Source organism: Heterodontus francisci, chromosome 3 (assembly GCF_036365525.1).
Source record: "Heterodontus francisci isolate sHetFra1 chromosome 3, sHetFra1.hap1, whole genome shotgun sequence".
NCBI classification, from domain to species: Eukaryota; Metazoa; Chordata; class Chondrichthyes; order Heterodontiformes; family Heterodontidae; genus Heterodontus; species Heterodontus francisci.
Window position 1 is genome coordinate 36799585 of NC_090373.1, and position 27054 is coordinate 36826638.

General features: G+C 42.4%; 1 pseudogene; it reads right to left on the bottom strand.

Moving 5' to 3' along the window:
- The window catches only part of LOC137352174 (uncharacterized), a 296154-nt pseudogene that overhangs the window by 38004 nt on the left and 231096 nt on the right, over positions 1-27054 (bottom strand).

A 27054-nucleotide genomic window follows, 5' to 3' on the forward strand; every position in this document is an offset into this window, starting at 1 on the left:
TTGTCTATAGTCTATTTAATACTGAAATACAACAGTCTAAGGCTTGTTGACTTGTACAAAGAGGAAAGCAGGACTGTTGAAGCAAATTTTCATGTGGCTGACACTGACCTTCTGCTCCAAAAGCAGTGTGTTTGTTGGTATTGCTGCAAAAGCCTTATAACTTGACTTGATCTTGTACTGCAGAAGAAGTGAGGGAAAGAATAAAAAAGGAACAATCAGTGAAAGTGAGCGATGCACAAAAGATAGCAAAAAGTTTTATTACTGAACAGAGATGATCGAAGATTATGGTTATAATTTCAAATGAATTGCAATAAAATGAATCGTAAATGTTGTGGTAACTATCTTTTGTAATCCTGCAATAAATGCATCTGTGATCACGTCCACTAAAGTTGGTTTTCATTTGCAATGCAATATTTCAATGTTGAAAAGGGCAGTATCCTAAAGATCACTGGCTTTGTACATTGAAACAAGTAATGGTACAACTAGTGAACCTGCACTGCAGATTTATTTTACAGTATATTAAAAAAATTATGCAATTTTTTATATAAAATGAAGCAATGGAGTTTTCAAAGGCTGACAAGAACCCATGAAGAATTTTTAAGAAAAATCTATTAGTGCTTAATGCAATTACATTGTATACCAAATGCATGCATTGCATGTAATAACGATAGGAAAAGCAGTTTTGAGTATATTTTGTTCAAATGAGAATGCCTTAGATACAAAGGCTGAATATAATGGAACACCCAAGGCTGTTTACTATGACTCTAATTGTTTCAGTTATTAAAAAGGCTTCTTTGGGCAAAGCCCACAAGTGTCTCATTTCTATTATAATTCTTATTTTATCTTCCTACATCACACACTACTTCATTGGATGAGTGAATACCTGCTCCTGGGAAATCTCCAATTTGAGCTAAACAGAGTCACTTCCATGCAGGGAGGCTATATGATTGGGACTGGAAACTCAATGGGAAAGAAATCACAGGTGCAAGGATATTAAACCATTCCATAGTACAGCACACTGGTAACCAATGCCCTGTGCCATCTGAATTCTTGCACAATTATGCCTCAAAGCTAAATGCTTCGATATACCCCTAAAGTAATGCCATAATTTAAAATGTTTCAGCATTGGCTAGGTTAAGGCACTGAAAAAATCATGAGAAATAGTTTCAACAGATTTCAGTAACTAATTTAGAAGCAATTTTCAGTATCTCACCCGAGGTCTTGAAAGAGTTTTTCTAAAAGAGACTGAATGCTTATTTTACAACAGAGTCCTGTTGAGCAATTTCAGATCCTCAGAAATCTTCATTTAACGTAACAGAAAATAATGAAAAAGACATATCAAGTCCCAGATAACAATTCTGGCAAACTCAGACAAGTTAAGAAAGTGCAGGATATTTCTAATTAGTAGTAGAAAAGGAAAATTAACCACATCATTTGATATACATTGATTTAAAAAACATCAGTTATTGCACGCAGGTTAATTTAATTAATAAGTGCAAAGGGTACAACTGCCATTCCAAGAGAACAGTATTCATTACTATCTACAGCATGCAAAATAATGATGTAAAGTACCTTTTGTTCTGGTTTCTTAGCCTCATTCTCAGTCGAACAGGATATAGATTGTGCTGGAGATTGTGTGCCAGACCTTGAGAAAGTTGATGGTAGCGGAGGGGATTGGACTGGACCAGATCTCGGGTGAGAGAAATGTGCTGCAGAGTGAGCTGGAGTAATATTGGACCTAGGGAGAGGCGAAGGATGGAAAGGTAACTTTCCCTGGGTAGGAGATCTTAGTGAGGAAGAATAAGTTGGAGTAGGGAAATAGGAGCTTGGTCTTAATGAAGAGGAATGAGGAGAGGTTTGATTTTGGGTAGGAGAAACAGAGCTTGATCTTAGTGAAGAGAAAAGGGGACTGATATTCAGTGGAGTAGGTGTAAGGGAACCAGATTGTGGGGAAGAATTAACTGGAGTAGGAGATGAAGAAATGGAAAAAATGGAGGTTGTGGAAGATGCCACAGATTTTTCTGATAAAGGGGAAATATTGTGATGTCTTGCAGAAGCAGAAAGGGAAGGACTTGTTGGAGTAAGAGACAGACTGCCAAGTTTTACAGGGCAATTATTCAAACTTGAATAATGAGGGATGGGGGAAATTCTACTAGATCTTTCAGTGTGTAAATGATCAGAAATGTGGTCTGATAATGGAGACTGTATTTCTAGCATCGGGGAGAATGAGCTAACTGGTGAGAAACGATGTGAAGAAAATTGTCCTGGGCTGGGAGAAAGCAGTCCATGTCTTGGGGAGGGCGAATGGGGCAATGTTGGGAGCTTTGAGCCATGACACAATGAAGTCAGTGTGGGTGTGGAATTACCTGGACTCACGTAATCAGCGTTATGTTTTGTGGACGGGAGGGCTGGTGGAGCTTGCGCTGTCTCTGTGGAAATATTTCCACGTTTTTGAGATAAAGATGTCAAAGAGGAATGAGCAGAATGTTTTCCAGGCTCTGGGGCCAAAGGAGAGGTTAGCAATCTCAATGAGACTGAAGAATCACCTCCACATATTCCAGAAGAATGCTGCAGATACTTTCCTGGAGTGGGGGAAAATGTTCTGGCTTTTTGACAGGAAGATGATGCTTGTGGCATTGTCAGAATTGGAGATTTGTTAGAAGACTGTGAACCAATGGTGTTCAGGGATGTGGCCAAGGAAACTAGTTTTGATTGTTCTGAGGATGTGGGTGATACAGGAGGCAGTTTTCCAGACCTTAGAATTGAAGTCAATAATGACAACTGAGTTGGGGGAGAAGGTACTGCCACAGGTTTTGCTGAAGCAGTGTGTGTTGAGGTCTGACAGGAATAATTAAGAATTCTAGGAGAATGGCATGAAATTCGTTGAGAAGTGGGAGAACGTATACTCTGACTTGAAGAATGAGGTGACGACTGCACATGAGTTGAGGAGCACATAGTTGACCTTGAAGAAGGTAGAGATGAGGAGGACCAGGCTGGAGAAGAATACAAATCACTACAGCTCAGGAAATGTAATGGGGATGGGGGATAGGAAGGTGAAGCTGTTTTAGACTTTTTAACTGAAGCGTTGGATGGGGAAAGGGATTTGGTATTAAGGACTGAGGGCAAGGAGCTAGAAGATAAGAAGGATGTCTCGGAGGCAGTCAAGAAAGCGGACCTGGGTAAACTAGAAGATTTTGTTTCTCTGTTGGCAGTAAAATAGAGTGAAGGTTTATTTAACAAGGATGAACTGCAAACACGTCTCATATCAGCTGGGATGGAATCTCCATTCTCAATTGTGGAAGTTAGTGGTTGAGTAGTGAGGTTATCAGGAGTACGAGAAGAAGTGCTTGACTGTAAAAGGTAAAAAGGAGAAAATAAGTAAGAGAAGCATCGTGCTAATAAACAACGTATACTGTGGATTATCAGGTCATTTGTTACTGAGTTTTTCTTTTGAAATTTGATTTAGCCATTACTCCTTTGTATTGCCATTTGATTTATTTTTATTCATTCTCAAGATGCGGGCATTTGTGGCAAGGCTGGCATTTATTGCACATCCCTAGTTGCCCTGAGAAAGTAATGGTGGGCCTTTTGAACCACTTAGTAGTGCTTTGATAAAACTAAGTGGCTTGCTAGGGCACTTTATAGGGCAGTTAAACGTCAACCACATTGCTGTCAGACTGGAGTTACATATAGGGCAGACCAGCCGACCTTCCTTAAAGGACAATAGTGAAACAGTTGGGGTTTCACAACAATCTGACAACTTCACGGTCACTTTTACTCATGCCAGCCTTTTGTGTCCAGATTTTTCTTAAAACTGAGTTCAAATTCTCAAACTGCCATGGTGGGATTTAAACTCATATTCTCTGGATTATTACTTCGGGCCTCTGCATTACCAGAGCAATAGCAAAAAGCACTGCACAGGTGCTCAGAGTTAAAACTGGGACTGAAAGTTTCTGAACTCTTTGGCTGGTAAGAAGAAACCCCAGTGGAATGTTTTTAAAAATGTTCACTGCAGTTAAAAAAAACACCTAAAAGCATATTATTAAACATCAACTGTCATCCTGCTGCCTTGAACATAGGAAATAGTAGGAGTAGGCAATTCAGCCCCTCGAGCCTCCTCCACCATTCAACTAGATCATGGCTGATCTTCTACCTCAACGCCATTTTCCCGCACTATCACCACATATCTTTAATACATAGAAATCTATCGATATCTGTCTTGAATAAACTCAATGACTGAACCTCCACAGCCCCCTGGGGTAGAGAATGCCACAGATTCACCACCCTCCGAGTGAAGAAATTCCTCTTCATCTCAATCCTAAATGGTTTACCTCTTATTCTGAGACTGTGTCCCCTGGTTCTAAACTCACCAGCCAGGGGAAACATCCTTTTTGCACCAACATTGTCGAACCCTACAAAAATGTTGTATGCTTCAATGATATCATCTCTCATTCTTTTAAACTCCAGAGAATGCAGTCCCAGACTTAAAGAACAAAGAACAGTACAGCACAGGAACAGGCCATTCGGCCCTCCAAGCCTGCGCCGATCTTGATGCCTGTCTAAACTAAAACCTTCTGCACTTCCGGGGTCCATATCCCTCTAGTCCCATTCTATTCATGTATTTGTCAAGATGCCTCTTAAATGTCGCTATCGTACCTGCTTCCACCACCTGCCCCGGCAGCAAGTTCCAGGCACTCACCACCCTCTGTGTACAGAACTTACCTCACACATCTCCTCTAAACTTAGCCCCTCGCACCTTGAACTTATGTCCCCTAGTAACTGACTCTTCCTCCCTGGGAAAAAGCTTCTGACTATCCACTCTGTCCATGCCACTCATAACTTTGTAAACCTCTATCAGGTCGCCCCTCCACATCCGTCATTCCAGTGAAAACAATCCGAGTTTATCCAACCTCTCCTCATAGCTAATACCCTCCAGAACAGGCAACATCCTGGTAAACCACTTCTGTACCCTCTCCAAAGCCTCCACATTCTTCTGGTAGTGTGGCAACCAGAATTGTATGCAATATTCCAAGTGTAGCCTAACTAAGGTTCTGTACAGCTGCAGCATGACTTGCCAATTTTTATACTCTATGCCCCGAACGATGAAGGCAAGCATGCCGTATGCTTTCTTGACTACCTTATCCACCTGCATTGCCACTTTCAGTGATCTATGGACCTGTACGCCCAGATCTCTCTGCCTGTCAATACTCCTAAAGGTTCTGCCATTTACTGTATACTTCCTACCTGTATTAGACCTTCCAAAATGCATTACCTCACATTTGTCTGGATTAAACTCCATATGCCATTTCTCTGCCCAAGACTCCAACTGATCAATATCCTGCTGTATCCTCTGACAATCCTCATCACTATCCGCAACTCCACCAACCTTTGTGTTGTCCGCAAACTTACTAATCAGACCAGCTACATTTTCCTCCAAATCATTTATATATACTACAAACAGCAAAGGTCCCAGCACTGATCCCTGCAGAACACCACTAGTCACATCCCTCCATTCAGAAAAGCACCCTTCCACTGCTACCCTCTGTCTTCTATGACCGAGCCAATTCTGTATCCATCTTGCCAGCTCACTTCTGTTCCTCAAGCTGTCTTCATAGGACAATCCCACCATCCCAGGAATCAGTCTGGTGAACCTTCATTGCACTCCCTCTATGTCAAGTATATCCTTCCTTAGCTAAGGAGACCAAAACTGTACACAATACTCCAGGTACGATCTCACCAAGGATCTATACAATTGCAGCAAGACTTCTTTACTCAAATCCTCTTGCTATAAAGGCCAACGTACCATTTGCCTTCCGAACTGCTTGCTGCACCTGCATGTTAGCTTTCAGTGACTTATGAACAAGGACACCCAGGTCCCTTTGGACATCAACACTTCCCAATCTCTCACTATTTAAGAAAAACTCAGCATTTCTGTTTTTCCTACCAAAGTGGATCACTTCACATTTTTTCACATTATATTCCATCTGCCGTGTTCTTGCCCACTCACTCAGCCTATCTAAATCCCCCTGAAGTCTCTTTGCATCTTCCTCACAACTCACATTTCCACCCAGTTTTGTGTCATCAGCAAACTTGGAAATATTACATTTGTTTCCCTCATCCAAATCATTGATATCGATTGTGACTAGCTGGGGCCCAAGCACTGATCCTTGAAGTGCCGTACTAGTCACAGCTTGCCAACCTGAGAATGGCCCATTTATTCCTATTCTCTGTTTTCTGTACGTTAACGAATTCTCAGTCCATGCCAGTATATTATCCCTAATCCCATGTGCTCTAATTTTGCATTCTTGTGTGGGACCTTATTGAAAGCATCCTCAAAAAACTTTAACAGGTTTGTCAAACATGATTCCCCTTTCATAAATCTATGTTGACTCTGCCCAATCCTACCATTAATTTCTGTCCAGTTATCACAGCCTCTATAATAGATTCTAGCATTTTCCCTACTACTGATGTCAGGTTAACAGGTCTGTAGTTCCCCGTTTTCTCTCTCCCTCCTTTCTTGAATTGTGGGGTTACATTTGCTACCTTCCAATCTTCAGGAACCATTCCAGAATCTACAGAATTTTGGAAAATGATCACCAATGCATCCATTATTTCTGCAGCCACCTCTTTCAACACTCTCAGATGTAGATCATCAGGTCCAGGGGATTTGTCAACTTTTAGTCCCATTAGTTTCTCCAGTACTACTTTTTTTACTAATACTAATTTCTTTCAGATCCTCATACTCGGTAGTCCCTTGGTTCTTTAGTATTTCTGGGAGGTTTTTTATATCTTCCTCTGTGAAGATAGACACAAACTATTTGTTTAGTTTCTCTACCATTTCCCCATTATAAATAGCACCATCTCCACTTGTAATGGGCCCACATTTGTCTTTGCTAATCTTTTCCTTCTTTACATACCTATAGAAGCTTTTGCAGTTTGTTTTTAGGTTTCTTGCTAGTTTACTTTCATATTCTATTTTCTCTGTCAGTTTCTTGGTCCTCCTTTGCTGAATTCTGAAATGCTCCCAATCCTCAGGCTTACTACTTTTTTTTAGCAACTTTATAAGCCTCTTCCTTTGATCTAATACAATCTTTAATTTCTCTTGCTGTAGTGCAAATATCTATGGCTTCCTTAAGTGGTACATCGATGAATAGGCTAGCAATGTCAAATGAGCACAGGAACACGGCATTGCTATTGATATGCAAGTCCTCTATGGTCTTTGCAAATGTGAAGGAATCCTTCACCATGTATGCGTAGAACTTGCTTAAAACGGGTTGTAACAATTCGCCCAACCATTTGGCCAATTCATTAATGCACAGGGCCCTGTTCTTTGCAGACAGAAAGAACATATACACACATTACGCCTGTTTCAGCTGAACAAAATAAATGACAGCCATTCACTCGTTCATACCTCAGAACAATGCCTTGACCAATCAGCGTCAAGCTGTCTGGTTTAAATTTCAAACAAAGCTTGGCAGTTAACTGTCAGTCACCGTAAACTGGTGCATTCTCCATGGCAATGCCTCTACCAATCAGAGTTCATGTGCCAACCAATCAACACTCTCTTCTCATGCAGTATAAGTTGTTGTTTTCCCTTACATTGGTTATTCTTGCGTATTGTCCTGATGAGTGCAAGACGAAATGCTTCGACAACATGTCTCTATTTTCAGCAATTCTCAATGTGTTAAATGTAAAATCAATACTTCTTTGACACCCACAAGCAATTCACTACTCCATTGAAAATGGTTACTTTATAATTATTAGTCACTGATCCCATAATTAATTACACTTAGCTCAAAGAGTTCCTATCAGTCCCATAAATGTTGATCACAAAACAGTTTCTTTCACCTCTCATTGCCCCCCTCCAAACATTTTCCTTCCCCCTGCACAAACAACAATGGTAGTCACTCAAGTCACCCACCTGTTAAGCATGCAGCTAAACTTAAAGAAATTCAAGTCTTCTCAGGGCAATGTGACAATACTAATTAGCAATGTCCATGCTCTCTGCTATGAGGTGGTTCAAGCCCTGCGCCACTTGGCTTCTGATCTGAATCATGAGGAATTATTGGGAGCCTGCATTGTCTCCCAGAAAAGGGAGGGGCTTTTGGGAAGTTCACAGTGTCTTGTGACAGCTAACTATAATGGGAAACAGCAGCTGTCAATGTAATTTTGTCCAAATAAACAATGCAGTCTCGCGGCATGTTGAAGCTTCAGAGAACTGCATCACCAAGAGACAGGCAGGTTCACATGTGCCGTCCCCTGCAGAGAATCCCCCATCTCAATCATACCGCAGGGAGCTGCCAACTGGTTCACAGCCTTTGTCATAGAGTGAGAGGGACATGTTCCCACACTGCTCTCTAGCAGGCATTTTTAGATCGTCAGCAGAAGCCTGGGAGCAGGTTACACACACACTCTCAACCAGAGATGGTGTAAGGGTACACAAGAAAGAGGAGGGTAGAAAATACTTGGAGAGTCAAACTTCAAAAGGCAAAACATGCACACATAAATGTTACTGCTTTTCTTCACTCCAGAACAATTCTAATGGAAACATGGCATGAATGAAGATCAATCAGATATGCCAAATTGATAGCATTACTTGAATTGCCCTATAAATACAGCATTCTCCCTTATCAAGCTCTGATATTTAATTTCCTCAGACATATGCATTCCCAGCTCCCTCACAACTACAGAATTTAGATGGATCATCTCACTTAGACTGATCACCTTTAATACATTCATTGTAAGTTTCAGTTTGGAGTATCTTGCCTTTGGCATGCTGTTTATCGATGTGTTGAGCCATTTAACAAGATGCCTGAATCAAGTTGCTCATTAGCAGCTTGATACGCTCCCAGAATAATCATTAGGAGCTCATTGCTGCTTTTGTGCTGTCAATAGCCAGACGTCAACTTCACTGAGCTGCCATTCAATCAACAGGCCTTTGGGTGGGAAGTGAGTCAGCAAGCACCTCGGCAACAATATGCATTTATATAGCATCTTTAACATAGTAACATTCCAAGGCACTTCAAAGGAGTGTTATCAAACAAAATTTGACACCAACCACGTAAGGAGATATTAGGAAAGGGGAGGTAGGTTTTATGGAGCATCCTAAAGTAGGAGAGAGAGGTAGAGAGGGGGAGAGCTTTAGGAAGGGACTTGCAGAGCTTAGGGCCTAGGCAACTGTAGGCATGCACTTGATAGTGGCTTGAATTTGCTAATCTGCCCTCGCAATCCGCTCTCCTATCGTCACTGTGAGATAATGTAGTAAACAGCCATGGCAAAATAGCTGTTCCAAGAGGTTGTCAGCCAAGTCTATAAGTCATTACAATAGCTCTATTCCATTCTCCCAGTTTCTCCGTTGTATCTGTTCTATTGATGCCACCTTCCTTAGCAGTGCTTCTGATATATTTTCCTTCAACCAAGAAATACCTCCACCGTGGTTGGTAGAGCCCTCAATTGTGTCCATCCTATTTCCCAGACATCTGCTCTCACACCTTCCCCTCCTTCCCAGAACCATGATAGGATCCCCTGGCCCTCACTTTCCACTCTACCAGCCTCTACATTCAACAGATCATCCTCTGCCATTTCTGCCTTCTCCAGTGTAATGCCACCACCAAACATATCATCCCCTCCCCTTTCAGCATTCTGAAGGAGCTATTCCCTCCATAAGATCCTAGTTCACTCTTCAATCACCTCAAACACCCCCTCCCTTCCCATAGCACCTTCCTGTGCAAGCGTAGGAGATGCAACGCCTGTCCTTTCATCTTCTCCCTGCCCACTGTCCAAGGCCCCAAACACTGCTTCCAGGTGAAACAGCAATTCACTTGTACTTCCTTCAATTTAGTATACTGTATTCACTCTCACGATGTGGTCTCCTCTACACTGGGAAGGCCAAATGCAGATTGGATGATTGTTTTGCGGAACACCTCTATTCAGTCTGCAAGCTTGACCCCGAGCTTCCGATCACTAGCTCTTGTAATACTCTGCCCCACTCCCACAATGACTTCACTTCCCTCGGGCTCCTATACTGTTCTAATGACGTTCAACAGAAGCTTGAGGAACAGCACTTCATCTTTTGATTAGATACTTTACACCCTCATGGACTCAACACTGAGCTCAACAATTTCAGTTGCAACCACTGCTCCCATGTTTTTGGACAGCAGTTGCTGGTAATGGTTCTACTGTCATTTACAGCTCCTCTTGGCTCATCTTTCATTTTGTTACTTATCCCATTACCACCCAATTTTGCATTGCACTATCATACCTTCTGTCATTTAAATACCCCTGCCTTCCACCCTCACCTCCTCCTTTTTTTGCCTCTGTACCTGTTTAAAACCTGTTACATCTGTAACATTTTCCAGGTCTGACAGCAGGTCACTGACCTGATGCATTAACTCTTGTTTCTTTCTCCAGATGCTGCTTGACCTGCTGAATAATTCCAGTGTTTTCTGTTTTTATTTATATTCTCCAAACCATCCCATTGCTAAGCACTTATTTGCCAAGAACACGGCATTGATAGGCTTCCCTTTGGGCAGTTATACCTTTCTATCTGTGTCACTTATCCATTTCAGAACAGTATAAAATGTCGAGCGCCTGGTTACATCAAAGACAATGAAAGCTTCTTTATAATACACCCTGGTCATGTTCTTTACAATTGCTCTACTCCTCTGTGTCAACCACAACAAATGTCTAACCAATTGCAACACAGGAAGCATACACCTTGCCTTAAGGAACTCAAATTAGTTTAGTCAATTTTTATCTTCATCAACATGACGCATTACTGGGAAATGAATTTTTTTTTTTTCAATTTTGAGCACTGTCAGCATTCAGCATTCATGACCAGATGGAAAAACCACTACTACTTTATTCCACTATCCCCTTTAACACCTTTCTCCAATTTTCACATTGCCTATCTTTGTGAGATCTAAAGAATCATAGAATGACATACTGCAGAAAGAGGCCTTTCAGCCCACTGGTAAAGCTTTCCAATTTGTTTCACTCCCCTGCTCTTTCCTCACAGCCCTGTATGTTTTTTCCCTTCAAGCATTTATCCAATTCTTTTTTGAATGTCTCTATTTAATCTGTTTCCAACATCCTTTCAGGTTGTATATTACATAGCACTGTGTGTAAATATGATTCCATAGGTCACCTCTGGTTCTTTTGCCAATCACCTTAAATCGGTGCTCTCTGTTATTGACACTTCTGCCACTGGAAACAGCTTCTCCTTACTTACTCTATCAAAACCTTTTGAACGTCTGCATCAAAACTTCATTTATCTGTCTCTGCTCTATCGAGAACATCTCAGCTTCTCTAATCTCTCCACAAAACTGCAGTCTATCATCTCTGGTAATATTCTAGTAAATCCCTTCTGCACTCTCTCCAAGGGTTCAAGATCCTTCCTAAAGTGTAGAGCCCAGAACTGAACACAATACTACAGCTGAGGCCTAACCAATGTTTTATAAAGGTTTGCAATATTTCCTTGCTTTTTGTACTCTATGCCTCTATTAATAAAGCTAAGGATCCCATGTGCTTTTTTAAACAGCTATTTCATCTTCAAAGATTTGTTCACAGAAACCCCTAGATGTCTCTGTTCCTGCACCCCCTTTAAAAATATGCCATTAAGTTCAGATTGTTATGACCAAGGCAGGAGGAGTGCACGGTCTTTGAGTTCCACTTCTCCACAGGTTACAACATATATTTAAATGTTTACTTGATTACTGATACAGCCAATCATATGCTCTAATTTTTAACCCAGAATAAAATACACCAATCAGGTTTGTTTAATAAACAACAAAATTATCAATTTATTATGAAACAAGACTTAACCAGTAATGAAGCAAAGCCATTAACACACAGATTGAAATATGGAAGCTCCCTTTTTAAATTCCCTAATCACACTCACACACACTGGAAAAAATGCAATCATTCTCTCTGCAGATATCTGTTGCAAAAGAAAAGGCAAAAAAAACGACCTTGGCCAAATACTTGCTAATACTTGATGAAAAGAGAGAAGATATGGAAGGATGTCAGTTATCTATTTTTTGGTCTGACATTCGGATATACAGAGATCGGTCACTGGGATTGTTTCAGAAGCAGTCCGTTCTAGAGATGTCGAGAATTATTCTAGAAGGTTTTCTAAGAGAAATGTGACATCAGGGTTTTCCGCCAACACACACTCAAATCGCAGGATTTTTTTCCAGTTTCTCAGGAGCACCAGGGGTTTTAGCTCTCCCACACTGGATCTTTGCAGGATTTCTTCAAAGAGGTAGAGAAAGAGGTGAGCTGGGTGGTTTCTTTTTCCTTGGCAGAAAAAACACCAACTGTCTCCAAACAGTTCATGCCCAACTAAACTGAAAACAATGTCCAAACCCCAAACGGAGAGTCGACATCTTGACCTCCATAAACCTTGACATGTGGCTTCTCTGTAACTGTTTCCCCCAGGTCACCCAGGGTTCTGTTGTTTACTGAGCCCAAAGCACATGACTTCCAGCACAGGTGGTTTTCAAACAACATCTCTAGTGTCCTTTCAGTGAACTTGGTAAAAAAAAAATACATCCATGGAATCTTTTCAATTTTAACACAAGTCCTCAAAAAATAAAATATTAAATAAACGGAAGCACTTTCATAACAATATTGCCTCTCCTCAGTCTTCCTAGGAAGATGTATCACTTCATACCTTTGTGTGTTAAATTTCATTTACTATATGTCTGATGACAGGTCACAGACCTGAAACGTTAACTCTGCGTCTCTCTCCACAGATGCTGCCTGACCTGCTGAGTATTTCCAGCACTTTCTGTTTTTATTTCAGATTTCCAGCATCTGCAGTATTTTGCTTTTCTTTTAAGTATGACCCTAGCAAAGGCCTTCCCTGTGATGCTAAGGAGTGAGATGCCCCATTAGTTGTTGCAGTCTCCTCCGTTGCCTTTGTTTTTGTATAGTGTGATGATTTTGGCGTCAGGCATCTCTTGTGGAACAGAGCCTAATTTCCAGCAGAGAAGGAGGCGGTCATAAAGATGTGGCACTAGATGGGACTTTCTGTGCTTGAGCAGTTCAGCTGGGATTCCATCCTTGCCCAGTGTCCTTCTGTTCATTATTTAAAGTAACTGGGATCAGTTTACTTCCCTTCTCCCACCATTGCTGTGATTGATAGACTTCAGCCTCCTGCTGAGCCTGTGACTGGCTACTAATTATACTTTTTTTTCAACATCAGCCTGTTCCTGGTCAGAAAATCACTCGCCTGCGCTGAGTTTACTCCTAAACGACCTACAGTCATCTCAGATTAACCAGCTGAGGGCATAGTAGCTGGGGGGGGTTTGGGGGATGGAGGTGTCAACCTGGAGATTGGAAGCAGCTCAGGTGGAACTGCACTCAGGAAACATCCAGCAGTGGAAACATTTACTAAGCTTGAAATTATGTTTCTTACATTGCACCAAAAACAAATCCGGACTGTAATAATCCCTATATTATCCCAACCAGGATATGCCACAAAAGGACATCCAAATTTCACTGGACTAGGGCATTTAATGCCATGAACTCACTGCCATTTTTCCAGCAAATTCTGGGCCAATCGTGTTTAAGAAACCTGCTTAGTCGTTCTTACTAAATTCTTCCAATGTAAGTTGACTGGCAAGATTTACCTTAGTATGTTTCAATTAAATCACAGCTCCCTAACGATGAATAGGGTTACATCCGAATATAGATCAGGCAGCAGTGGGAGCCTGTGTTTAGCTGCTTGGTCTAATAACTTTAAGATGTCACAAATGTCACATTGCTGTAGTTTTCAAAATAAGATCGCTCATTACCTGACCCTAACTACTAACCATTTACTCAATGTATTAATTAAAATGACTAAATAATAAAGGACAGCGAGCATTGTGGAGCTAAGATATCAACATACTATAGCTTCCTGCTATTTATAAAATAACTCAATTTTTTTTTTAGAAAAAAAACAGATTTTTCTTTTTTATACAATGAATGGAAGATATTTTGGTAAATATCCACTGCACCCTTTGCAAGGACTTGGCACTCGACCAATTGTAAGTGAGAGGGAAACATGTTCATCAGAAATATCATAGATCTGCTACAGAAAATACCTGCAACATAATTCTTCACCGTTCAAACTGAAGTTTTTAAAGATGCTACAATTCCAAAGTGCGCCGGCTTGTTATTCTGCTTTGTGTCTGTCACTGGGCATATTTGGTATTGCATATCTGACACAATTGTTTGCACAGATCATATGATTTTATTCATTCATGGGATGTGGGCATCACTGGCAGGGCCAACATTTATTGGCAATTAGGGATGGGCAATAAGTGTTGGTTTTGCATGCGACACCCACATCCCATGAACAAATAAAAAAGTGATAATCAGATGACTGAACATTCAGCAAAGCCAAATATAATCGTACAGAATGATGGACTTGAATGTGTTTTCTCTGATCCCCATTGCCATCCTTGCTGCAAAATTATCTGCAGTGTTCTGCCAAATGTTACTTGGGCTTAAATAAAAATTGAGTAAAATGATGAGTGGTCTTAATAGTCACATACAATTTGGAATTTTTTTCCCGTTGATTTGTTGTTAGCTCAGAAATAAGAACTGAAGAACACTCTAATCAAACTAACTTCATAGAATCTTGACATTCTTCAAACAGTAAATGGATCCTGTGGCTAAGGCTGACTTTTAACCAAATATGGTGTTAAAATGGTGTCTTTAAGCTCTTTCGGAACATAGGAACAGAAGTAAGCCATCCAGCCCCTCAAACTTGTTCCATCATTCAATTAGATCATGGTTGATATATTGGGTCACAGTCAAGTTTTACTGCAATTTGCCCTTAAATGTTGACTGCATTTTTATGGGTTTCGATATTGTTAAGTATGCATTGTAACCAGTGTTCTTTACCTTAAATCTCTGCAATTCTAAAGTGAGAATTGAGTTAATACATCAAGAAAACAATAACATCCATCGTTCTGCAAGATTATATTTGCCTTTTGCTGAAAGTTCAACCATTTGATTATCAGTCCCATATCATCACATCTCTATAAATAATTGTGTCATACGTGCAATACAAAATATGTCAAGTGGTAAACATTTGGCAGGATAATACCATCCAGGACAAAACTGTCCATTTGATTAGAAGCCCACCTTAAACATCTACTCCCTCCAATAACAGCATGCCAAGGCTGCAGTGCAACAACTTGCCAAGAGTTCTTCGATAGCACCTCCAAAATCTGCAATCTCTACCGCTTAGAAAGACAAGAACAGCAGGTGCACAGCAACACCACCACCTCCAAGTCGCACACACAATCTTGACTTGGAAATATAATCACTATTCTTCCATCACCACTGAGAGGAGAGAATAGAGAAGGGGAGAGGGTTCGGGAGGAATTCCAGATCTTAGGGCTTAGCCATCTGAAGGCACAGCTGCCAATGCTGGAGTGAAGGAAATCAGGGATGCTCAAGAGACCCAAATTGGAGGAGTGCAGAGATCTCAGAGGATTGTTGGGCTGGAGGAGGATTACAGTGATAAGGAGGACCAAAGCCATGGTGGGATTTAAAATCATGCATCAGTATTTTAAAATTGCAGTGTTGCTGGACTGGTCAGTAATGTAGGTCAGTGAGCATAGGGGCAATGGGTGAATGGGCAGCAGAGTTTTGTAAAAGCTCAGGTTTATGGAGGACGCAAGGTAGAAGTCTAGCAGGAGAACAATGGAATAGTTGAGTGGCACTGCATGGCACAGAAAACAACCTGGAATGACTTGCCAATTCATGTTCCTTTCTTCCCTATAGACACACACAATTCCTCTCCTTGGCAGAGTCTAGATCAGTAAACATCAGCTATGTGGAGTTCTACAGATGTGAAGTTATAAACTTCCACTTTTAGCCACCAGTTTATTTCAACATTCTAAAACCCTATCAAATCTTTAACAATGTAAATATGAACCAAGTCATGTCCACTAACACTGTGCACAGTTCCCAATAATGTCTATCAACACCGTGCAAGATTCCTAAGTAATGAGCACTGTTTTAATGGGCATTGAGTCATAACAGCAGAGAAAGAGGTCATTCAATCCATCGAGTCCACACTGGCTCTCTGTAGAGCAATCCGGTCAATCCCATTCCCTCACTCTATCCCCATTGCCTTGCAAATTTCGTTCCCTCAAGTGCTTATCCAATTTCCTTTTGAAATAAACTCTGCCATGAGTTTCTTTGTGTTATGGTAAGCAACACAATGAGGTATGTGGATTCCAGTTCTTTGAAGATCTCAACAAGGTTTACTAATAGCTAAAATAGTATATACAATACAAAGCAAACTATACACAGAATTATTTTCCAGGGTGTTACAGTGCAGAGTGACTGTGGCTTCTAGTCACATGACTACATCCTGGTACTTAGCTCATTAGCATACTGTTCTTAAAGGGAAATCACTCTTAAAGTGATCATACAACAGTCTCCGCTTCCACCACTCTCATAGGTAGCAAGCTTCAGGTAATTACCACTCGTTGCATAAAAAGTTCTGCCTCATTCACCCTGCACCTCTGTGTCCCCTAGTCCTTGTAGCATCAGCTAATGGAACAACCTTTCTTTATCTACCTTATCTAAGCCTGTCATAAACTTGTACACCTCTATCAAATCTCCCTTTAATCGCCTTTGCTCCAAGCAGAACATCTCCAGTTTCTCCAAACTAACCTTGTAGTTAAAATCCCTCATCCCTGGAACCATTCTGGTAAATCTCCTCTGCACCCTCTGAAGGACCCTCGCATACTTCCTAAAGTGTGGTGACCAGAACTGGACTCAATACTCTAGTTGTGGCCAAAGCAGAGCTTTATAAAGGTTCAGCATAACTTCCCTTCCTTTCTATTCAATACCTCTATTTATGAAGCCTAAGATCCCATATGCTTTGCTAAACACTCTCTCAATAAGTCTTGCCATCTTCAAGAATCTGTGTACCTGAACCCCAAGGTTCCTCAGTCTCTGCACACTCTTTAGAAATGTGCCATCAAGTATATATTGCCTCTCCCTATCCATCTGCAAAATGCATCACTTCACACTTGTCAGTATTAAATTCCATCTGCCACTTAGCTGCCCATTCTGCTAGCCTATCTATGCCCTATTGCAGTCAGTTTGCATTATCCTGACTGTTAGCCACAACTCCAAGTTTGGTATTATCGGTAAATTTGAAATTTTACTCCCTATCCCAATATCCAAGTCATTTATGTATATCAAAAAAGCAGTGGTTCCAGCACTGATCCTTGGAGAACATCACTGTCTACCATCCTCCAGTCTGAAAAGTAACCATTTACCATAACTCGTTGTTTTCTGTCCTTAAGCCAATTTTTTATCCAAGCTGACACTGACCCTCCTATTCCATGAGCTCAATTTTGTTAACTAGCCATTTATAAGGTACTTTGTCAAATGCTTTCTTAAAATCCATATACGTAACATCCATTTCATTCCCTTCACCAACCCTCTCTGTTACTTTATCAAAAAATGCAACTAGATTAGTCAAACACGATCTGCCTTTTACAAATCCGTGCTGGGTCGCCTTGATTAACTCAAATCTCTCCTAGTGCCTGTTGATTTTTTTTCCCCTGATTGTTGTTTCGAAAACCTTACCCACTAAAGATGTAAACTGACTGGCTTATAGTTACTAGGAATGTCCTTACACCCTTTCTTGTATAAGGGTCACATTTGCCAATCTCCAATCCTCTGGCACTGTCCCCATATCTAGGGAAGATTGGAAGATTATGGTTAGCTCTTCTGCTATCTCCACTCCCACTTCCCTTGCATCCTGGAATGCAAGCCATCCGGACCAGGTGACTTATCCACTCTAAGCATAGCCAGCCTTTCCAGGACATCCTGCCTATCAATTTTCACCTCATCCATTACCACTACCCATTTCCACTTGTACTGATATTTTATCAGCATCCACTTCCTTAGTAAACATTGATACAAAGTAGCCTTGCCCTCTGTCGCTAAGAAAATATTTCCTTCTTTGTCCCTAATAGGTGCTACCTAGCTTCTTGCTATTTGCTTACAATTTACATGCTGATAGAAGATTTTTGGATTCCCTTTTATGTTAACTGCCATTCTGTTCTCATATTCTCTTTTTGCCAGTCTTTGTTTCCTCTTCACTTCCCCTCTCAACTTATTGTATTTGGTCTGGTTCTCACTTGAAGAATTCACCTGACATGCAGCAAACACCCTCTTTTTTTGTTTAATCATATTCTCTGTCTCCCTCGTCATTTAAGTAGCCTTGGCTTTGGTGCCCCTACCTTTCCCCCTTGCTGGAATGTATCTAGCCTGTACCTGGAACAGCTCCTCCTTAAATATCATCAATTTCAGCTTTTCTTGTCAGTATTTGGTTCTACTTCACCCTGACTAGATCCCCTCGCATCCCATTGAAGTTAGCCCTCTTCCAATTTAAAAGTTCCTTTGTCTTCTCCATTACTAATCTAAACCTTAAAATGCAATGATCAGTCTTACTCAAGTATTCCCCCCGAGACACCTGGTCCACTTGGCCCACCTCATTTCCCAGCACCAGATCCAGCAATGCCTCCTTCCTAGTTGGACTGAGAAATTTCTGGTCAAGGAAGTTCTGCTGAAGACATTTCAGTAATTCCTCCCCTCCTTACCCTTTACTCTAACACTATCCCAAATGATATTTGGGTAAAGTCCACCAATATCACCACATAGGACAGCTCCCATGTAATGGCCATTATCATTGTACAAGGTTCCCAAGTAATCATAGAATCTTACAGCACAGAAGGAGATCATACAGCCCATCATGCTAGTACCAGCTCTTTGAAACAGCTATCCAATTAGTCCAACTCCCCTGCTCTTTCCCATATATCCCTGCAATTTTCTTCCAATTAATTATTTATCCAATTCCCTACTGAAAGCTGCTATTGAATCTGCTTCCACTATCTTTATATTCCAGATCATAACACACTGGGCAATCAAATTCCCTTAATCTCACCTCTGGCTCTTTTGCCAACTACCTTAAATATGTATCCTTTGGTTATAGACCCTTGCATAGAATTACACAGATGACACAGCACACAAACAGACCAGTCAGCCCAATCAGTCCGTGCTGGTGTTTATGCTCCACTCGAGCCTCCTCCTATCCTTCCTCGTCTAACTCCAGCGGCATAATCCTCTATTCCCTTCTCCTTCATATGCTTATCTAGCTTCAGCTTAAATGAATCTATACTATTTGCCTCAATTATCCCTGTAGCGAGTTTCACATTCTCATGAATCTCTGGGTAAAGACGTTTCTTCCAAATTCCCCATTTGATTTTTTGATAACTATGTTATATCGATGGCCTCTAATTTTGCTCTTCCCCATAAGTGGAAACATACTCTCTATGTCTACTCTATCAAAACCTTTCATAATTTTAAAGATCTCTACTAGGTTACCCTTTTCTTCTCTTTTTAATAGAAAAGAGGCCCAACATGTTGATCTTTTCTTGCTAGATATAAGCTCTTTTGTATCAACCTTGTAACTCTCACGAATGCCTCTACATCCTTTTTATAATATGCCAACCAAAACTGTACACATTACTCCGTGTGATCTAACCAAGGTTCGATATAAGTTTAGCATAACTTCACTACTTTTTAATTCTATCCTCCAGAAATAAACCCTAATGCTTGGTTTGCTTTTTTTTAAAAATAGGCTTAATAACCTTTTAGTGATTTGTTTTCCCAGACCCCTTTGCTCCTCTACCCCATTCAGATTCTTATTTTCCAGATAATATATGGCGTCCTTATTTTTCTTACCAAAATACAATATGTTGAAATCTACTTTGAAATTCATTTGCCAATTGTAGATCCAGTTTATTAATGTCTTTTTGTAATTTGTTGCAGTCATCCTCAGACTATTCCCCTACCCTCCAGTTTGGTGCTGCCCACAAATTTAAAAATTGTGCCTTGGATTCCAATGTTTAAATTGTGAGTATAAGCTGTGAATATAAATTGTGAATAGCAGTGGTCCCAACACTGATACTTGTGGAATCCCACTCTCTACCTTCTGCCTCTCTAAATGGCTACACTTTACCCCTCCTCTCTGCCTTCTGTCTTGCATCCAGGTAGCTGTTCGTTCTGTCAACTATCCCCGGACTCCTCAAGGTCTGGCCTAATTCATTAATTTATTATGTGTTTACCTTATCAAAAGCCTTTTGGAAATATAACTATATGACATCTACTACATTACCCAATGTCTACTCTCTCTTCAATACCTTTTCAAAGAATTCAATGTGGCTGGCAAGCAAGATTTTCCCTTTTGAAATCCATGCTAACTATTCATTATTATGTAGAGTCATAGATATTTTTGGTATTTAGATGTTTTCTATTTTCTTCTTCAGCAGGAATTCTATTATATATCATACCACAGATGTTAAGCTGGCTGGTCTATTGTTCCCTGGACATATTCTTTACCCCTTTTTAAATATAACTTTTCCTTACTCACTAAATTAGTGCCCAACATAATGATAAGAAAGTAAGTCAATAAATTGTTTTTCTCATTTAAAGCTTCTTCACAAAAGTGCACATTTGTTGTTGTTTTGATTAATAGTCAGATAACTTTTTAATGCCTTTATCCTTCCGAAATTGTCTCACCTCACCCCTATGTAAGACAAAAAGTATATTGTGGCCTCCCATACAAAAAAAGTTGGACAACCATGCTATAAAGGTTTAGCATAACTCCCTTACCTTTGTACTCTATTCCTCTCATGCCAAGGATTTTACATGCTTTTTAACAGCCTTCTCAACTTGTCCTGACACTTGTAAAGATTTCTGCATATAAACACTATGCCTCTCTGTTCCTGCATCCCTTTATAATTGTACCATTTAATGTGCATTCTTCTCATTTTCCAGCATAATGCATCACTTCATAAGTCCCTCCATTAAATTTCATCTGTCGCATGTCTGCCCATTTCACCAGTCTGTCTCTGTCTTCCTGAACAAATAAAAGCAAAATACTGCGGATGCTGGAAATCTGAAATAAAAACAAAGTGCTGGACATACTGGCAGCATCTTTGGAGAGAGAAACAGAGTTAACTTTCTGATGAAAGGTCGCAGATCTGAAACTTTAACTGTTTCTCTCTCTATAGATCCTGCCCGACCTGCTGAGTATTTCCAGCACTTACTGTTTTTATATGTTCCTGAAATTTGCAACTATCTTCCATGTTGTTTACTATTTTTCCGAGATTGTCTCATCTGTAAACTTGGAATTTATGCACTGTATACCCAAGTCAAGGTCACTAAAATTTATCAAAAAGAGCAGTGGTCCAAGTACTGACACCATGGGGACATGACTGTGTACCTCCCTACAGTCTGAAAATTAACATTCATCACTGATCTCTGCAATAGCCTTTAGCCAAATGTCCATTAACGCTATATATTGTTCCCAAGCTCTGTCCATTAGCAATGTGTGCAGTTCCCAAGCTCTTTCCATTAGCAATGTGTGCAGTTCCCAAGCTCTGTCCATTCGCACTGTGGGCAGTTCCCAAGCTCTGTCCATTCGCAATGTGCACAGTTCCCAAGCTCTGTACATTCGCACTGTGCACAGTTCCCAAGCTCTGTCCATTAGAAATGTGTGCAGTTCCCAAGCTCTGTCCATTAGCAATGTGCACAGTTCCCAAGCTCTGTCCATTCGCAATGTGCACAGTTCCCAAGCTCTGTCCATTCGCATCGTGTGCAGTTCCCAAGCTCGGTCCATTTGCAATGTGCACAGTTCCCAAGCTCTGTACATTCGCACTGTGTGCAGTTCCCAAGCTCTGCCCATTCGCAATGTGCACAGTTCCCAAGCTCTGTCCATGAGCAATGTGCACAGTTGCCAAGCTCTGTCCATTCGCAATGTGCACAGTTCCCAAGCCCTTTCCATTAGCACTGTGTGCAGTTCCCAAGCTCTTTCCATTAGCAATGTGTGCAGTTCCCAAGCTCTGTCCATTCGCAATGTGTGCAGTTCCCAAGCTCTGTCCATTAGAAATGTGCACAGTTCCCAAGCTCTGTCAATTAGCAATCTGCACAGTTCCCAAGCTCTGTCCATTCGCAATGTGCACAGTTCCCAAGCTCTGTCCATTCGCAATGTGTGCAGTTCCCAAGCTCTGTCCATTAGCAATGTGCACAGTTCCTAAGCTCTGTCCATTCGCAATGTGCACAGTTCCCAAGCTCTTTCCATGAGCACTGTGTGCAGTTCCCAAGCTCTTTCCATTAGCACTGTGTGCAGTTCCCAAGCTCTGTCCATTCGCAATGTGTGTGGTTCCCAAGCTCTGTCCATTCGCAATGTGCACAGTTCCCAAGCTCTGTCCATTCGCAATGTGCACAGTTCCCATGTTCTGCCCATTAGCACTGTGTGCAGTTCCCAAGCTCTGTCCATTAGCAATGTGTGCAGATCTCAAGCTCTGTCCATTAGCAATGTATGCAGTTCCCAAGCTCAGTCCATTCGCAATGTGCACAGTTCCCAAGCTCTTTCCATTAGCACTGTGTGCAGTTCCCAAGCTCTGTCCATTAGCAATGTGCACAGTTCCCAAGCTCTGTCCATTAGCAATGTGCACAGTTCCCAAGCTCTGCCGATTAACAAAGTGCGCAGTTCCGAAGCTCTGCCCATTAGCTATGTGCACAGTTCCCAAGCTCTGCCCATTAGCAATGTGTGCAATTCCCAAGCTCTGCCCATTAGCAATGTGCAGTTCCCAGTTTTTGGCCATTAGCAATGCGCACAGTTCCCAAGCTCTGTCCATTAGCAACGTGCACAGTTCCCAAGCTCTGTCCATGAGCAATGTGCACAGTTCCCAAGCTCTGCCCATTAACAATGTGTGCAGTTCCCAAGCTCTGCCCATTCGCACTGTGCACAGTTCCCAAGCTCTGCCCATTAGCAATGTGCGCAGTTCCCAAGCTCTGCCCATTAGCAATGCGCACAGTTCCCAGGTTCTGTCCATTAGCAATGTGCACAGATCCCAGGTTCTGTCCATTAGCAATGTGCACAGTTCCCAGGTTCTGTCCATTAGCAATGTGCACAATTCCCAGGTTCTGTCCATTAGCAATGTGCGCAGTTCCCAGGTTCGGTCCATTAGCAATGTGCACAGTTCCCAAGCTCTGTCCATTAGCAATATGCAGAGTTCCCAGGTTTTGTCCATTAGCAATGTGTGCAGGACCCAAGCTCTGTCCAGTAGCAATTTGTGCAGTTCCCAGGTTCTGTCCATTAGCAATGTGCACAGCTCCCAGGTTCTGTCCATTAGCAATGTGCGCAGTTCCCAAGCTCTGTCCATTAGCAATGTGTGCAGTTCCCAGGTTCTGTCCATTAGCAATGTGCACAGCTCCCAGGTTCTGTCCATTAGCAATGTGCACAGTTCCCAGCTTCTGTCCATTAGCAATGTGCACAGTTCCCAGGTTCCGTCCATGAGCAATGTGCACAGTTCCCAGGTTCTGTCCATTAGCAAAGAGCACAGTTCCCAGGTTCTGTCCATTAACAATGTGCACAGCTCCCAGGTTCTGTCCATTAGCAATGTGCACAGTTCCCAAGCTCTGCCCATTAGCAATGTTCACAGATCCCAAGCTCTGCCCATTAGAACTGTGCACAGTTCCCAGGTTCTGTCCATTGGCAATGTGCACAGTTCCAAAGCTCTGCCCATTAGCAATGTGTGCAGTTCCCAAGTTATGTCCATTAGCAATGTGCACAGTTCCCAAGCTCTGTCCATTAGCAAATGTGCACAGTTCCCAAGCTCTGTCCATTCGCAATGTGTACAGTTCCCAAGCCCTTTCCATTAGCACTGTGTGCAGTTCCCAGGCTCTTTCCATTAGCAATGTGTGCAGTTCCCAAGCTCTGTCCATTAGAAATTTGCACAGTTCCCAAGCTCTGTCAATTAGCAATCTGCACAGTTCCCAAGCTCTGTCCATTCGCAATGTGCACAGTTCCCAAGCTCTGTACATTCGCAATGTGTGCAGTTCCCAAGCTCTGTCCATTAGAATTGTGCACAGTTCCCAAGCTCGGTCCATTCGCAATGTGCACAGTTCCCAAGCTCTGTCCATTTGCAATGTGTGCAGTTCCCAAGCTCTGTCCATTCGCAATGTGTGCAGTTCCCAAGTTATGTTCATTAGCAATGTGCACAGTTCCCAAGCTCTTTCCATGAGCACTGTGTGCAGTTCCCAAACTCTTTCCATTAGCACTGGGTGCAGTTCCGAAGCTCTGTCGATTCGCAATGTGTGCAGTTCCCAAGCTCTGTCCATTAGCAATGTGCACAGTTCCCAAGCTCTGTCCATTCGCAATGTGCACAGTTCCCAAGTTCTGCCCATTAGCACTGTGTGCAGTTCCCAAGCTCTGTCCATTAGCAATGTGTGCAGATCTCAAGCTCTGTCCATTAGCAATGTGTGCAGTTCCCAAGCTCTGTCCATCAGCAATGTATGCAGTTCCCAAGCTCAGTCCATTCGCAATGTGCACAGTTCCCAAGCTCTTTCCATTAGCACTGTGTGCAGTTCCCAAGCTCTGTCCATTAGCAATGTGCACAGTTCCCAAGCACTGCCCATTAGCAATGTGTGCAGTTCCCAAGTTATGTCCATTAGCACTGTGCACAGTTCCCAAGCTCTGTCCATTAGCAGTGAGTGCAGTTCCCAAGCTCTGCCCATTAGCAATGTGCACAGTTCCCAAGCTCTGTCCATTAGCAATGTGCACAGTTCCCAAGCTCTGTCCATTCGCAGTGTGCACAGTTCCCAAGTTCTGACCATTAGCACTGGACATAGTTCCCAAGCTCTGCCCATTAGCAATGTGCACAGTTCCCAAGCTCTGTCCATTAGCAATGTGTGCAGTTCCCAAGCTCTGCCCATTCGCACTGTGAACAGTTCCCAGGTTCAGTCCATTGGCAATGTGCACAGTTCCAAAGCTCTGCCCATTAGCAATGTGCACAGTTCCCAAGCTCTGTCCAGTAGCAATGTGTGCAGTTCCCAAGCTCTGCCCATTAGCACTGTGCACAGTTCCCAGGTTCTGTCCATTAGCACTGTGCACAGTTCCCAAGCTCTGCCCATTAGCAATGTGTGCAGTTCCCAAGTTCTGCCCATTAGCACTGTGCACTGTTCCCAGGTTCTGTCTATTAGCAATGTGCACAGTTCCAAAGCTCCGCCCATTAGCAATGTGCACAGTTCCCAAGCTCTGTCCATTAGCAATGTGCACAGTACCCAAGCTCTGTCCATTAGCAATGTGCACTGTTCCCAAGCTCTGTCCATTAGCAATGTGCACAGTTCCCAAGCTCTGTCCATTAGCAATGTGCACAGTTCCCAAGCTCTGCCGATTAACAAAGTGCGCAGTTCCGAAGCTCTGCCCATTCGCAATGTTTGCAGTTCCCAAGCTCTGTCCATTAGCAATGTGCACAGTTCCTAAGCTCTGTCCATTCGCAATGTGCACAGTTCCCAAGCTCTTTCCATGAGCACTGTGTGCAGTTCCCAAGCTCTTTCCATTAGCACTGTGTGCAGTTCCCAAGCTCTGTCCATTCGCAATGTGTGCAGTTCCCAAGCTCTGTCCATTAGCAATGTGCACAGTTCCCAAGCTCTGTCCATTCGCAATGTGCACAGTTCCCAAGTTCTGCCCATTAGCACTGTGTGCAGTTCCCAAGCTCTGTCCATTAGCAATGTATGCAGTTCCCAAGCTCAGTCCATTCACAATGTGCACAGTTCCCAAGCTCTTTCCATTAGCACTGTGTGCAGTTCCCAAGCTCTGTCCATTCGCAATGTGTGCAGTTCCCAAGCTCTGTCCATTAGAAATGTGCACAGTTCCCAAGCTCTGTCAATTAGCAATCTGCACAGTTCCCAAGCTCTGTCCATTCGCAATGTGCACAGTTCCCAAGCTCTGTCCATTCGCAATGTGTGCAGTTCCCAAGCTCTGTCCATTAGCATTGTGCACAGTTCCTAAGCTCTGTCCATTCGCAATGTGCACAGTTCCCAAGCTCTGTCCATTCGCATTGTGCACAGTTCCTAAGCTCTGTCCATTAGCAATGTGCACAGTTCCCAAGCTCTTTCCATGAGCACTGTGTGCAGTTCCCAAGCTCTGTCCATTCGCAATGTGTGCAGTTCCCAAGCTCTGTCTATTCGTAATGTGCACAGTTCCCAAGCTCTGCCCATTCGCAATGTGCACAGTTCCCATGTTCAGCCCATTAGCACTGTGTGCAGTTCCCAAGCTCTGTCCATTAGCAATGTGTGCAGATCTCAAGCTCTGTCCATTATCAATGTATGCAGTTCCCAAGCTCAGTCCATTCGCAATGTGCACAGTTGCCAAGCTCGTTCCATTAGCAATGTGTGCAGTTCCCAAGCTCTGTCCATTCGCAATGTGCACAGTTCCCAAGCTCTGCCCATTAGCAATGTGTGCAGTTCCCAAGTTATGTCCATTAGCAATGTGCACAGTTCCCAAGCTCTGTCCATTAGCAATGAGTGCAGTTCCCAAGCTCTGCCCATTAGCAATGTGCACAGTTCCCAAGCTCTGTCCATTAGCAATGTGCACAGTTCCCAAGCTCTGTCCATTCGCAGTGTGCACAGTTCCCAAGTTCTGACCATTAGCACTGGACATAGTTCCCAAGCTCTGCCCATTAGCACTGTGCACAGTTCCCAAGCTCTGTCCATTAGCAATGTCTGCAGTTCCCAAGCTCTGCCCATTAGCACTGTGCACAGTTCCCAGGTTCTGTCCATTGGCAATGTGCACAGTTCCAAAGCTCTGCCCATTAGCAATGTGCACAGTTCCCAAGCTCTGTCCAGTAGCAATGTGTGCAGTTCCCATGCTCTGCCCATTAGCACTGTGCACAGTTCCCAGGTTCTGTCCATTAGCACTGTGCACAGTTCCCAAGCTCTGCCCATGAGCAATGTGTGCAGTTCCCAACTTCTGCCCATTAGCACTGTGCACTGTTCCCAGGTTCTGTCTATTAGCAATGTGCACAGTTCCAAAGCTCCGCCCATTAGCAATGTGCACTGTTCCCAAGCTCTGTCCATTAGCAATGTGCACAGTTCCCAAGCTCTGTCCATTAGCAATGTGCACAGTTCCCAAGCTCTGCCGATTAACAAAGTGCGCAGTTCCGAAGCTCTGCC